Genomic DNA, 12705 nt, shown 5'->3' with positions numbered 1-12705 from the left:
TGCCAAACAAATAAAGTTGAATTGATAAACTGAATAATTGACTGACTCCTGATTGTGACAACAGAAGTATTTTCATTGTGATTTAAGGGTTTATTTCATTTTTAAGGTTGGGGTTAAAATCTTGACAGAAAAAGAAAATTAAAGAAATAAACTACATAACAAAAAGCAATTAAATCAAACAAAAAAAAATACAATAAAACTTTTTTAAAAATTTATTGTTACAAAGATTTAAGAAATTTAAGATGTAATTTTCTAATTAAACATTTAATTTTTTAATTAAATGTTTTGTCTTTTTAAAGGTTTAATAATCTAATTAAATGTTTTGCATTTTTTTAAATGTTTAATATTCTTGTTTAATTTTATTTTTTAAATGTTTAATTATGGAAAATATTTTATCTGTAATTTTTAATATTTGTATTTTAAAAATTTTGTTTAATTTCATAATGACATGTATTGTATGTTGTTGAATTATCTAATTCAATATTTTGTCTGTTTAATAGAGTTAAACATTAAATACAATTAAATTATATGTACATATACCACCTTTTAATGTTTAGTTTTCTTTATAAATGCTTCATTGTATTTTCTGTTTAATTCCTATTTGAAGTTTTATTGTCTTTATGATGTAATTTTCTAATTAAACATTTAATTTTTTAATTAAATGTTTTGTCTTTTTAAAGGTTTAATAATCTAATTAAATGTTTTGCATTTTTTTAAATGTTTAATATTCTTGTTTAATTTTATTTTTTAAATGTTTAATTATGGAAAATATTTTATCTGTAATTTTTAATATTTGTATTTTAAAAATTTTGTTTAATTTCATAATGACATGTATGTTGTTGAATTATCTAATTCAATATTTTGTCTGTTTGAGTTAAACATTAAATATAATTAAATTATATGTACATATACCACCTTTTAATGTTTAGTTTTCTTTATAAATGCTTCATTGTATTTTCTGTTTAATTCCTATTTGAAGTTTTATTGTCTTTATGATGTAATTTTCTAATTAAACATTTAATTTTTTAATTAAATGTTTTGTCTTTTTAAGGGTTTAATAATCTGATTAAATGTTTTGCATTTTTAAAAATGTTTAACATTCTTCTTGTTTAATTGTATTTTTTAAATGTTTAATGATGGAAAATACTTTATCTGTAATTTCTAATATTTGTATTTTAAAAATTTTGTTTAATTTCATAACGACATGTATTGTATGTTGTCGAATTATCTCATTCGATATTTTGTCTGTTTAATAGAGTTAAACATTAAATTACATTACATTATATTAAACAGACAAAATATCGAATGAGATAATTCGACAACATACAATACATGTCGTTATGAAATTAAACAAAATTTTTAAAATACAAATATTAGAAATTACAGATAAAGTATTTTCCATCATTAAACATTTAAAAAATACAATTAAACAAGAAGAATGTTAAACATTTTTAAAAATGCAAAACATTTAATCAGATTATTAAACGCCTAAAAGGACAAAACAAGGGTACCCGTATAGCTCCACGGGTTAAGCGGGTGACCTATGTACAGGGGCTGGTCCCTGACGCAGCGTCCCGGGTTCGAGTCCCGCTCATGGCCCTTTGCTGCAAGTCCTCCCCTGTTTTCTGTCTCTCACTACACCTATCCAAAAAAGACAAAACATTTAATTAAAAAATTAAATGTTTAATTAGAAAATTATATCTTAAAGACAATAAAAGTTCAAATAGGAATTACACTGAAAATACAATGAAGTATTTAAAAAGAAAATTAAACATTAAAAGGTGGTAAAACATTTAAAAAGAAAAACCTTAAAGATTTAATCGAAACATTAACAGACTGTCTGAAGGTTCAAACTAACAGAGATCTACTCAAGAACTTTTAAGATTTCAGTCCTCAGACTGTGTGAAGGTTCAAACTAACAGAGAACTACTCAGGAACTTAGAAGATATCAGTCCTTGGACTGTCTGGAAGTTCAATCTAACAGAGAACTACTGTGGGACTTAGAAAATTTCAGCCCTCAGACTGTGTGAAAGCTCAGGTCCTGAGGACTCGGGAGGTCTGGAGGCTTTGAAAGTCTTGGAACTGAGGGTTCAACCCTCCAGCACAAAGGCTAAAGTCCAACCTCCTGAGAAAAACGATCGAGTCGAGACTCAAGTTAAAAAAAACTCGAAAATGGCAAAAAAAAAAAAAAAAAGATGATAAATGCGCAAAAAAAAAAAAAAAAGTATCGCGCGCAGCTTAGAGGGAAGAGTGGTCCCAAAACTGTTGATAAATTATTTCTCAATAAAACCTCATAACCAGTTACATAAGCACACCCTCTTTACTGACCTCTTTACCAATAAACCCCAAGAAATACTTTGCCAAAATCCATAATAATCCATAAAATTTTTATTTGCACCAGCCCCATGTGAAAATGACATCAGTCTGTATTTGTAGAGCATCTCATGAATGTAGCAGCACCGTTTAAATGTTTCATAACACAGAATATAAGCAAAGAGTATATAGGGATACAGACAAACATGGGAAATAAGAAACATGCTCTTCAATAGTTATTGTCATTATTATTATTACTAGTAATATTATTTTTGTGTCCACTACAACCCATACAATCATCTAGTGTAGTCAAACAGGAATGTGTGCATGGCGAATCAAATCCAAAACAATCCATGAACCAACGACCACGTCTTGATTGCACTTCATATTATTGACCACTAGATGTCCTACTCGAGCACTGTGTGTCATTGAGGCCTCGAGTAATGAACCATGTTTTGAATGAAGTGTCGAAGCTTCAACAAAGCCTCGATCAGCCATCACTACCTGCGGCTCAAGCCAGTCGCAAATTTGAAATTTGATCAGAATCAGCTTAAATAGCCAAGAACGTACATAACATACAAGGAATGTGGATTCGGCTGTTGGTGTCACCCTAGGAATAAGGAAAGAGAATAATAAAATAGCTATAGAAAGAAGATGAGGAAAAAAATAGAAAAAAAAATAATAAAAATAAATTGAAAAATAACAGTAGTAATAAAAATAAATACAAATCAAAAAGTATATACAGATATTTACACATATTAAAAGAATATATAAACACAGGAGTGCAGAAATGATAATTGCTACAATGACAATACAGTGCAAAAAGCAGGGAGACACTCTGGACAGGTCACCAGTGTATTGTAGGGCTACATATACAGGCAAACAAACACATTCACATTTACACCTACGGACAATTTAGAGTTACCAGTTAACGTCAGTATGTTTTGTGGACTGTGGGAGGAAGCCTTAGTACCCGGGGAAATCCAAGGAGAACATGCAAAGTCCATGCAGAAAGATCCCAGGAAGGCCGGGATGCGACTCAGGGATCCTTGAGCTGCAAGGTGAAAGTGCTAAGCACCAAGCTACTGTGCAGTCCAAAACATACACTAGTATGAATTCAGTCCTTCTCAGTCCCTGTAGACTTCTAATTTATTTCACTGTGACTGTGAGCAGCCTCACAGATCATCTTCGTGCTGATTTTCATCTAAATGTGGCTTCAACAACAGAGATTGTAAGTTTACAGAGTTAACTGAAGAAGAATCTCTTTAAATTTAGAACAAAGAAAGCAAATATAATTGTAAGAACTGTGAATGTGATTTGGTAATTCAAACTGATGTGTTTATTAAACTTGTTTTCTCAAGTTCAGTTGATTTATCTCTAACTTTAAGTAGTTTTACACTTTCACACCTCAAACAATTATTTTGAAGTCATTAATCAATCAAGGTAGCATGGGAACTTGAAATAGTTTGCAATTTGTAGTACCCATTATTTAAATTCTTTAAAATGTCTGTTCTGCTATCTAAGTGACTAAGCTGCAAACGGCCCAGTGATGATTCCAAACAGATGATTGCTCTCAGCAGTTTTGAGACTGTATATATATATATATATATATATATAATATATATATATATATATATATATATATATACAGTCTCCACACGTTTAATCAAAGATAAAATCTGAAGATTCAGTTCAGAAGAATTGCTGCATTTCCCCTGCGATGGATTTCATTCTTGAATACACCCCTAAACTGCAACATGTGGCCTCAGAAGCTCTACTTTAGTAGAGACTAGACGCTGATAGCGAATTAAATGAAGGATACGCACTGATTTGTGTGCCTGAAGATGGTAAATATCTTCATGACACATTTTCAGTAACAAGGCTGGATGACTTTTATATATCTGTTTTCTAAACTAGTTAGCAATACAATCAAATAGTTACAGTTATAGATAAATATATCGACAACAGAACTTTTTGCTAAGTCTCCCGTGGATCATTGCGGGACCAGCTGATGCAGTGGCCATATGGTGGCCATCTCAACTTCAGGCTCTCTGGTGAAGCTACCGTTGCCAAATCTCGCGATAGCCGCCTCCCTGATCACTACGTAATGTGCCGTGCTGCTTCTAGCGGCGCTGGTGACAGTGCTGAAAGCTGTTGGGGTGAGTTTTTATAAATTTTGTTGTTTAGCGAAACAGTTCACACATTTAATTGTAATGTTACTGTTAGGCATTTTATATTTCTTATCCAGTGAGTCTTTACAAGTAAACAGGTTATCTAGGACGTAGTCATACGCAGAGCCCGGGCCTGGGTGGGGCCGCCGTGTTTTTCCTCAACATAAATCACCACGCATTGGGCCACGGAGTGTAGCAGCATGCTAGCTAGCTGTAGCCGCTATTAGCCACTTAGCATTGCGGAGAACCTAGCTACATCTTTGACGGTTTAAATAAACAAGCCCGTGTCGTTGTTTCCTAAACATATCCCAGTGTACCAGAGAGGTAGCTCTTGTGTGGAGCTGATGTGTTAAACATTAGAGGCAAAAGCCGCACCTGAATACAATAGAACACGAGCCTCTGACAGCTCTACGTAGCTTCTTTGTTGTCACGTCCTCGTGCCGTTAGCACCGATAACACTGTAATTCAGTTATCAATTCAGTTATTAGTTATCGATTCAGTTGTCAACTCAGTGAATAAATTCAGTTTTGTTTCATGTCGACTTTAATTAACCGCAAGTGAACACGGGCCATATAGTTACGAATGGTGAAGTATTGTCTTGCCGCTTACAGTCACTTTCCAAATTCGGCGTTTGTCTGTTCAGTTTTCAGTGATAACCCGTGTAGGGAAACAGCGCAGTGCTATCAAAATGTGATTTTTATACAAAAATGAACTATTATTTCTTTGTCACGTCAGGGCCGAATTTCCTTCCCTTGCTCTCAGTGTAACAAGCCACGACAGAGCTTCTACTCGGTGTGAACAGTTTAGATTAAACGATAAAAAAAAAAAATTCAAATGTAATTTGTCTGAATTGAGATTGGAATGCACGTCTGCACTAGAGTAACGTGACAGGCTGCTTAGCTACTTACCATTAACTTTCTGATAAGATACTCGGAAGCTCTTGAGCTTTTTAGTTAATTGTTGAGAATGACCAAATATCTAAAATGCCTTATGTATCCTGTCGCACTGAATTAATTCCCCCCTAAGACTCGGAGACGCCCTGAGTATCGCCTGTTTACGACTTTAGCGTTAGCAAGATGCTAATCTGCCAGGTTCTATTTGTCCACACAAGGTCATTTCGAGATTTATACTTGACGGCTGCGGTGTTTGTTACTGTGTTTAACTAGCTGCAAAAAATGAACAGTAGCCCGTCTTCTATTGTTTCGGCGCATATTTTAGAGTTTGATATGTGTTGCGAAATCTACTGGATAGCCGAAAAGTGACGTTTCCGATGGCGTCGCATGCCGCAACGTGTTGGATCAGGCCATATTAACTGTTCCAGCTGAGGATAGCGGATTGCTAGGAAGTCACATGGTTGGTCCTCTCAGGGCGGTTGTTGTTTGGGCCCAGAGCAGGGTAGCGCCGTAGTGTTAAGGCCTGCGATACTAAGCAGGATGACATTTAATAACTATTCTGCGGTAGACCGCGAGTTTCTTAATGCTTGTAGTTTAATGATTTGCAAGCTAAACTGTAGCTTCCTGCTCATCAGAAAGTGCTTAAACGGCCTCCTGGTGGTTTCGTGGGTCTACTGTTTTTCCTCTTTCTGCGTCACCAAAAGCTGAAAAAGGGGGAGCAGAAAATCCCATCTTTTCCAAGGTTATTTTCACAGAAGCGCCGTCTCTGTTCGTTGCTCATAACCTTTAGCACACTTACACAATCCATCTCGTGGTAACTGACTTCTTTGTGCTGCCACTAGGATGTATACTTTCAGCACTAGTGAGTTTAGTATTAAACCTGAATTTGAAAATATCCTCACAAGTGCTTGTTTGTTAATGAAATGAATGCCAAGGAATCCCATTTGGGGAAAAAAACACGCTACTACTAGGAATGCTATTTGAACCTTTTTACAACTGGAGGCATTGCGACACAGTTACAGCAGAACAGGTATCATGTGTCCTGGGTTGGCTCAAGCAGCTTGGTATTTAGGTCAACAACACTCTACTATAACCAACTGATGATGGTCACTTTCTGAGTTTCTAACTAAATTTAAAAAAAAAAATCCACATGCATGCTTACACACAGTCTGTATTCATCTTGGTTGCAAGATGAGACTCACCTGCACACCAAACATGTGCATGGTGGTGTCCAAAACAGGCGAGCACTGAATGAATAAAGAGGGCCTTGGTCTGAAATGTTGGTATGAATATCATAGCTTGCTCTTCAAGCATGCACAAGGACTTGTTGATCTACAGCTCTTGCCAGCTGCCTGGCATTATGCACTGTATTTAGAGGCTTCTGAGGAAAACTTATTTTTGTATGGGCATGAGGGAGTAAATATACTTGTGTACTTCTAAAATTTCAGGTCAGTGCTTGGGTTTGTTATGCCATTTCATATCACAGAAAACCTGAAATTCTTATTAGCTGATAGTGTCATTAAATTTATTTGCCTCACTGTAGACTCTTGGAACCCTTAGACATTTTGTGTTAAATCTAAATTGTTTCTGTGATGTTTAAGTGATAGATGTATCTAATCAGATTTCTTTTTGCCCAACAGTATGAAGTGAAACAGAACAGAATTTTTGTACCATCCGCAACTGCTTCAAGTTCAGATCACAACAAAGAAACTGAAGATAAACCTCCCAAAACAAAGTTGCAACACTGAAGACACGTGGCGAAAAAAGGATCACTTCAAGGATTTAAAACACAAGAAGGAACCAAATCCTGAAACGACCAAAGAATACGCACATCAGCCCTACAGAAACATAGAAAAGAAGCAATCCTATGCCCAAGTATATTCTAAAAAAATACAATAACTGATCTGAAACCAGAAGTTTGTGCCTACTCAACAGCTTTGACAAAGCACACGTCCCAACGCTGCTCCTTGCCCTCCTCATCCTCACTACACCGCCGACTCACCACCGGGGTGTGGAGTGGGCTGCTATCTGCTAGTTTTTTCCCCCATAGTTCCCCCATTTTCCCCCCCTCTTCTCTTCCCTCTGTTTTCATTGTATTTTTTTCTGAGCAGTGTTATTGCACCTGCGTTTGCCTTTTTTGCGCTCGATTTCTCCCCCTTTTTTACTTTATACAAACATCTAGAACTTGTGCCAGAAACCTGTAACAAGTGTGTGTGTTCAACTGTGTGCGTGAAGAGGTCTGCAACAATTGCAAAGCCATCGAGATCCTGAGAATTACAAGATACAAGACGACAAATAAAGGTGGGTCTCAGTTTCAGTCCCTTCAAAACAAGGAACCTTTTCGTTAGTGTCAACTGTGCCTTTTACTTATGTTATACAGTGATATACAAATATTTAAAAGCAGATTGTGTAACATTTAATTCTCATTCAGTTTGGACAGCTGCACTGATTTGGGGCAGCAATGAAGAGGTTGTTTGCTTTTTATCACTGAACACAAATAACGGTGTGTTTGTCCTCCTCATTTGTCTAAGCAGTCAACTCTGACAAACATGTGCTCCTTTTTAAAAAAAATAAAAAATATTATTGATATTGATCAAAATTTCTCACCTCATCATTTTGGCTTTGTCAAAATTTAAAAGGCAGCATCTTCAGTGTTTATTTGCAGTAACTGCATTCACAGATTAGTACACATTTAAGGTGAAAGAGGGACATCGTATTGAAAACAACTGCTAGAGTGCTTGGTGGAAAATGAACCCTGTGTATTTATTGCTCCTTGCGCACAGTTACATATCCCTTAAGTGTAGTCAGTGCTACTGAGTTGAAAATGTGATTCTGCTATCGTAGTGACCTCTTTTGCCATTTGCTAAAGATAACGCTTCCTGAAACTTCACATAAGCCACCTGAACTGAACCGCCACCACCTCCAAATGGTTAAACTGATTATTGAAGTCGGACAATTGATTGTCTTCCCACACGCAACCTGCACCTTTTCCCTATTCTGTCGTTTTCAAGTCATATCCTTCCTGATTTTTGCCTTTTCAACCCTCCCTGGGGATTAAAGCCCACAGCTATTTTCCTTTGTTTGTGACACTTGGCACACTGGCTGACATATCTACCTTACCCGTTATGTTTGTTCCTCTCTTCACCCTTGCAGACATCCAGCGGTGTATCATTGGGTGGTTATATAAGAATAGTACTTAACAGTCAAGCAAAAACATTCAGACAAGTAATCAAGTTCAGCAAGTGCTCAAGCAAGTTTGGTCCGAGTTTATGGGAAAATATGGGCAGCCCCTGGAAAGGCTTTGTTGAATTTACCTTGCCTGCGTCGCCACCCACCGCGTTTGTTAGCGCTGACCTGAGCAGCACCTCCCCTGTCGGACTCAGCCTGTCGCCATATGGCCGATCCGTAAGTTTCACCTTCCCACCTCTCTTCTACGTGCCCCACCCCATCGAGCACCCATCCACCCACCTTGCCCTGCATCTTTGCTGTGAATGGCCTAACCTTTTTCATCCTTTTCAGGCTCCCGAGACTAGCCTCTACTAGTTATATTATTGCAGGGTGAGAGGTGTTCCGCTGATTAGGACTTTGGTATTTTTCACAATTCCCGACAGTATTTTTCTTTTCATCCTTATTTTTACTTTACATCACAATCCGGAAAAAAAAAATCTATAAGGACCATGAGATGACCAAATTTTATTAATTAATGCTCGGAAATAACTTTGCTCTAATCAGGCAACACAAATACAAGTTGGTCCTGAGGAAAATTGGTAAGTAATTTAAACTGTTGGTAAATAATGTATTCACCCATCAGCACTCAACTAAAACTCTTCATTCTATTTGTGGCCGAAATGTTTTAAGATGTATGTTTCAGAATAATCATTGCACTGGCAACAAAACACTCAGGCATGCTGCCTATGTACTCGCGTCTTTAATGTTGTATGTTAAAATACGTTAAAGTGTAAAAAAAAAAAAAAAAAAAAAAAAAACCTCACATATGTTATGTCTTGCATCAAAAGTAGTTCTTGTGATAGTGGAGTGCAGGACCTAACAGAAGAGGCTGCTCTGGGACCCCCCACATAACCCATAATCATCACCAACTCTCTGTCCACTGTAGATGCAATGCTATTTGACCTGTCATTTGCATTTTCTGATTCTTCATCTTCAGTAGTTTTCTTTTACTTGACCTTGAGTAACATTTGCAACACTGCACTTAAACCACCTCACCTTAACTGGCTGTCCCAAGATGTTGACTGATCTTTTTAGTTCATAGTTTGCTTTCTCCATGGAGCCGTTCATGTTTGAATTCACTCGTGTTTCCATCCACATTGTAGTGCTATAGATTGGTCCTTTGAATTGCAATTGTTATGGTTGTAGAACCATAATTTCTGAGTGACCTTATGTTTTTCTGCCTGGTATTTAGGTGTGATGGTTTTTGTCAGGGGTTTAGTTGATGGTGATGAGTTTCAGAAAACTGACAAACTGGAGAAATGTTTGTCCTCCAAAGGTGATGCACGGACAAACACAGGATGTTGTATGAAATATCAGGAGACATAGTGGGATCAGTTGGACAGTATTTCATAACCTAATGCAAGAAAGCAACTGGTTCTGCGTAATAACGCAACAATTTGTATTAAAGTGTAATTTTCTTTAAAAAATGTGAAACCCAGTGACATTGCCTCCTCCCAACAGCACATCCAAGTCTTATCCCCAGTGTCAGAAATGGAAAGAGGCTCCTCTGAACCTCCAGCGGCTCGCAACACTGACCCTGCCGCTTCTACCTCCACTGGTCCCATGCATATCCCTCGTTCCTGCTCTGTCTCTTGCCATCCCCACCCAGGAAATAAAAAACACAAGCGGACTCCCTTGTATCAGAGATCAGTAAGAGGGCATGTTCGGTGGTGCCCATACTGACTTGACAGATCTGTGAGCTGCTGGTGTGTCGTGACTTTTGCTAACAGCATGGATTGTAGTTGTGTGAAAAACAAGTATAACCAGGGTGTTCCAGCAGATTTTTATCAGTGAGTTTTTATTGATACTCCAGCATCGACACTAGTTGTTTGATAGGTAGGTAAATGGCTCAAGCCTTTGTCTAACCAGATTTGCATGAAATTTCTCCAAACTTTTGATATTGCCTAGATGTTTTGGGTTTCAAGTTGCTTGAAGAAATTAAGTGAATTGCAGCTTTTTGTGTATAACACAACAAAGTACCACACAGTGTTATAGTTTCTGTTTTGTCAGTGGTATAAATCCTCCTGAAATGAATGTATGTTTGCCACGGATGACTGAATAGACCTGGAAGGCTTTAATGTAGCTTTGCGTTTTCTTTTTTCCTCCCCCACTTCCTCTGAAGTGTGCTATACTTGCATGATTGTTTTTTTCTTGTTCTTTTTTTCTTGTGTTTTTTTAAAAGGTCGACATCAAACACTGCATCAAAATGCGTCTACATTTTTTTCCTTGTGTCTCCTTTCTGTTGATCCATCAGTGGATGCATTTTAACACTTGCTTCTCCTCTTCTTCAGATGAGTTTTGACCCAGGAATGCTCCATAACAATGGGCACACTGCGTACGCCAACGGCACAGGGCCTGGCATTAGAGAGACTGGTTTGTGGAGAAGCTCTTGACTTCCTATGGGTTCATCCAGTGCTCCGAACGTCAGGCTCGCCTCTTCTTCCACTGCTCCCAGTACAATGGCAACTTGCAGGAGCTTAAAATAGGAGGTGAGAGGCTTTGGACTTGTGGGTGGATACTTAAACTTCCAGACATCACTATTTGAAAAGAAAAATTACTGAAACTTAAATTGTTCCTGTGTCATTGGAAGTGTGATAACTTGTTTTCCTGTCTGTCTCTCATCAGATGATGTAGAGTTTGAGGTATCCTCTGACAGGCGCACTGGCAAGCCCATAGCAGTGAAGCTGCTAAAGATAAAGCCAGAGGTGCTGCCAGAGGAACGGATCTCGGGCCAGGTGGGGCCAGACCTGCACGCCTATCCCTTTACTGTGCTGCATGGTTATATTCATCCAGTTAAGGAACACCATTTTATTTTTGGTTATGTCCTTGTCTGTCAACATTTATATGGGCCATTGTGTTTTTTGGGTAGAGGATGTTTTTCTTAGTACAGTGTAAATTGTCTCCCCCCTTGTGATCCTGAATCAAAGTACGAAATCTCTTTTTCCATCAATATGCACTGTTCATTTGAAATTCAGATGGCTTGTTGTTGCTGGCATGCATGTTTACTTGAGGTGTTGAACGTCGGAACAAATATGGCCAAATGATTAGCGTAATTTTTGTCTGTACATTAATCTCGGTTAGGTTCAGACTAAAAACAATCTTAAAGAGTACATTTCTGATACATGGCTGTAAAGAGTCAGGGAGCTGGACTGCTGCATCATTAACATAAGATTATAAGGGTAAGGCAGAGACATCCCACGCCAGACTTTTGTGCTTGATATATTGGTGATGTACAATTCACAACATGCTAGTAATGCCACTTATGTTGAAATGGATACAAACAAATAAATCAAATTCGCCATGCAGAGCACAATGTGTCTCCTCAGAGCAGCATTTTATTAATTTCTTAGCTTGTTCACTCGGTTATCAACATGCTAGAGACTTGACATAGTATAAAGATTTTCCATTTATACTACAATCATGTTCATGAAACCATTACATCTTGGACACTTGATATGCATGTTCTGTATTGTTTGAAATTCAGCCATTTCAACTATCACATCTTGAGAAATATTTTAATGGGGCCAAATAAATACAATCGATATTCACACTTGGATTGTCAAAGCAGTGTGTTCATGGCCTCCACCTGAAATTTTTGCCCTCTGCCTGCAGGTTGTCTCATCTATCCCATTGCATTTGGATGGAAAGTCTGCACCTGGTCAGGTTCCCACTGGCAGTGTTTGTTATGAGAGAAATGGGGTAAGAGAAGTGGAATGGATTGCATCATGCTTGGTCAACAAAATGCAGAATGTTAATGTAATTAGAATTTCATCCTTCCAGTTTTTAAGGATTTGTACAAAGATAAAATTTGTTCTAAGCTTGGCTTAGTATTGCTAAATGTCTATTTGCATCTGCTTTCACATTATGATTTGTGATAATGTATGCCAACAATATGCAAGCATAAGCTATGGAGAGCAGTGTCTGCATGTGTTCCTTCCCTTCACACTAGAGCTGGGTAAATATGCAACTCTCAGCCTCCATAGCACAGGATCTGTCTGTCCCTTAATGATATTTTCTTACTTTGTGGTTGATGTGGAATGTGATAGTTTAGATTTTATAGCTGTGTCTCAAACCCAGTTTCGATGATTGCACTGTTGTGA

At 37.4% G+C, this 12705-nt stretch overlaps 1 long non-coding RNA gene across 5 annotated transcripts; it reads left to right on the top strand.

The window, feature by feature from the left end:
• Positions 1-4311: 4311 nt before the first annotated feature.
• Positions 4312-12370, top strand: LOC129347588 (uncharacterized). Of its 5 annotated transcripts, XR_008599786.1 has the most exons (7): positions 4312-4472; positions 7018-7678; positions 8531-8782; positions 10067-10255; positions 10897-11094; positions 11231-11397; positions 12218-12370. It is a non-coding gene; the product is annotated as an uncharacterized LOC129347588 (long non-coding RNA). The 5 variants fall into 5 exon arrangements; XR_008599788.1 differs by lacking the exon at positions 8531-8782 and having other exon boundaries at positions 4313-4472; positions 11231-11340; positions 12218-12369; XR_008599784.1 differs by lacking the exon at positions 8531-8782 and having other exon boundaries at positions 4313-4472; positions 12218-12369.
• Positions 12371-12705: the final 335 nt, after the last annotated feature.

Source organism: Amphiprion ocellaris, chromosome 19, assembly GCF_022539595.1.
Source record: "Amphiprion ocellaris isolate individual 3 ecotype Okinawa chromosome 19, ASM2253959v1, whole genome shotgun sequence".
Taxonomy (NCBI): domain Eukaryota; kingdom Metazoa; phylum Chordata; class Actinopteri; family Pomacentridae; genus Amphiprion; species Amphiprion ocellaris.
The sequence above is the reverse complement of the archived record's forward strand: the minus strand, read 5'-3'. Positions and strand labels throughout refer to the sequence as shown.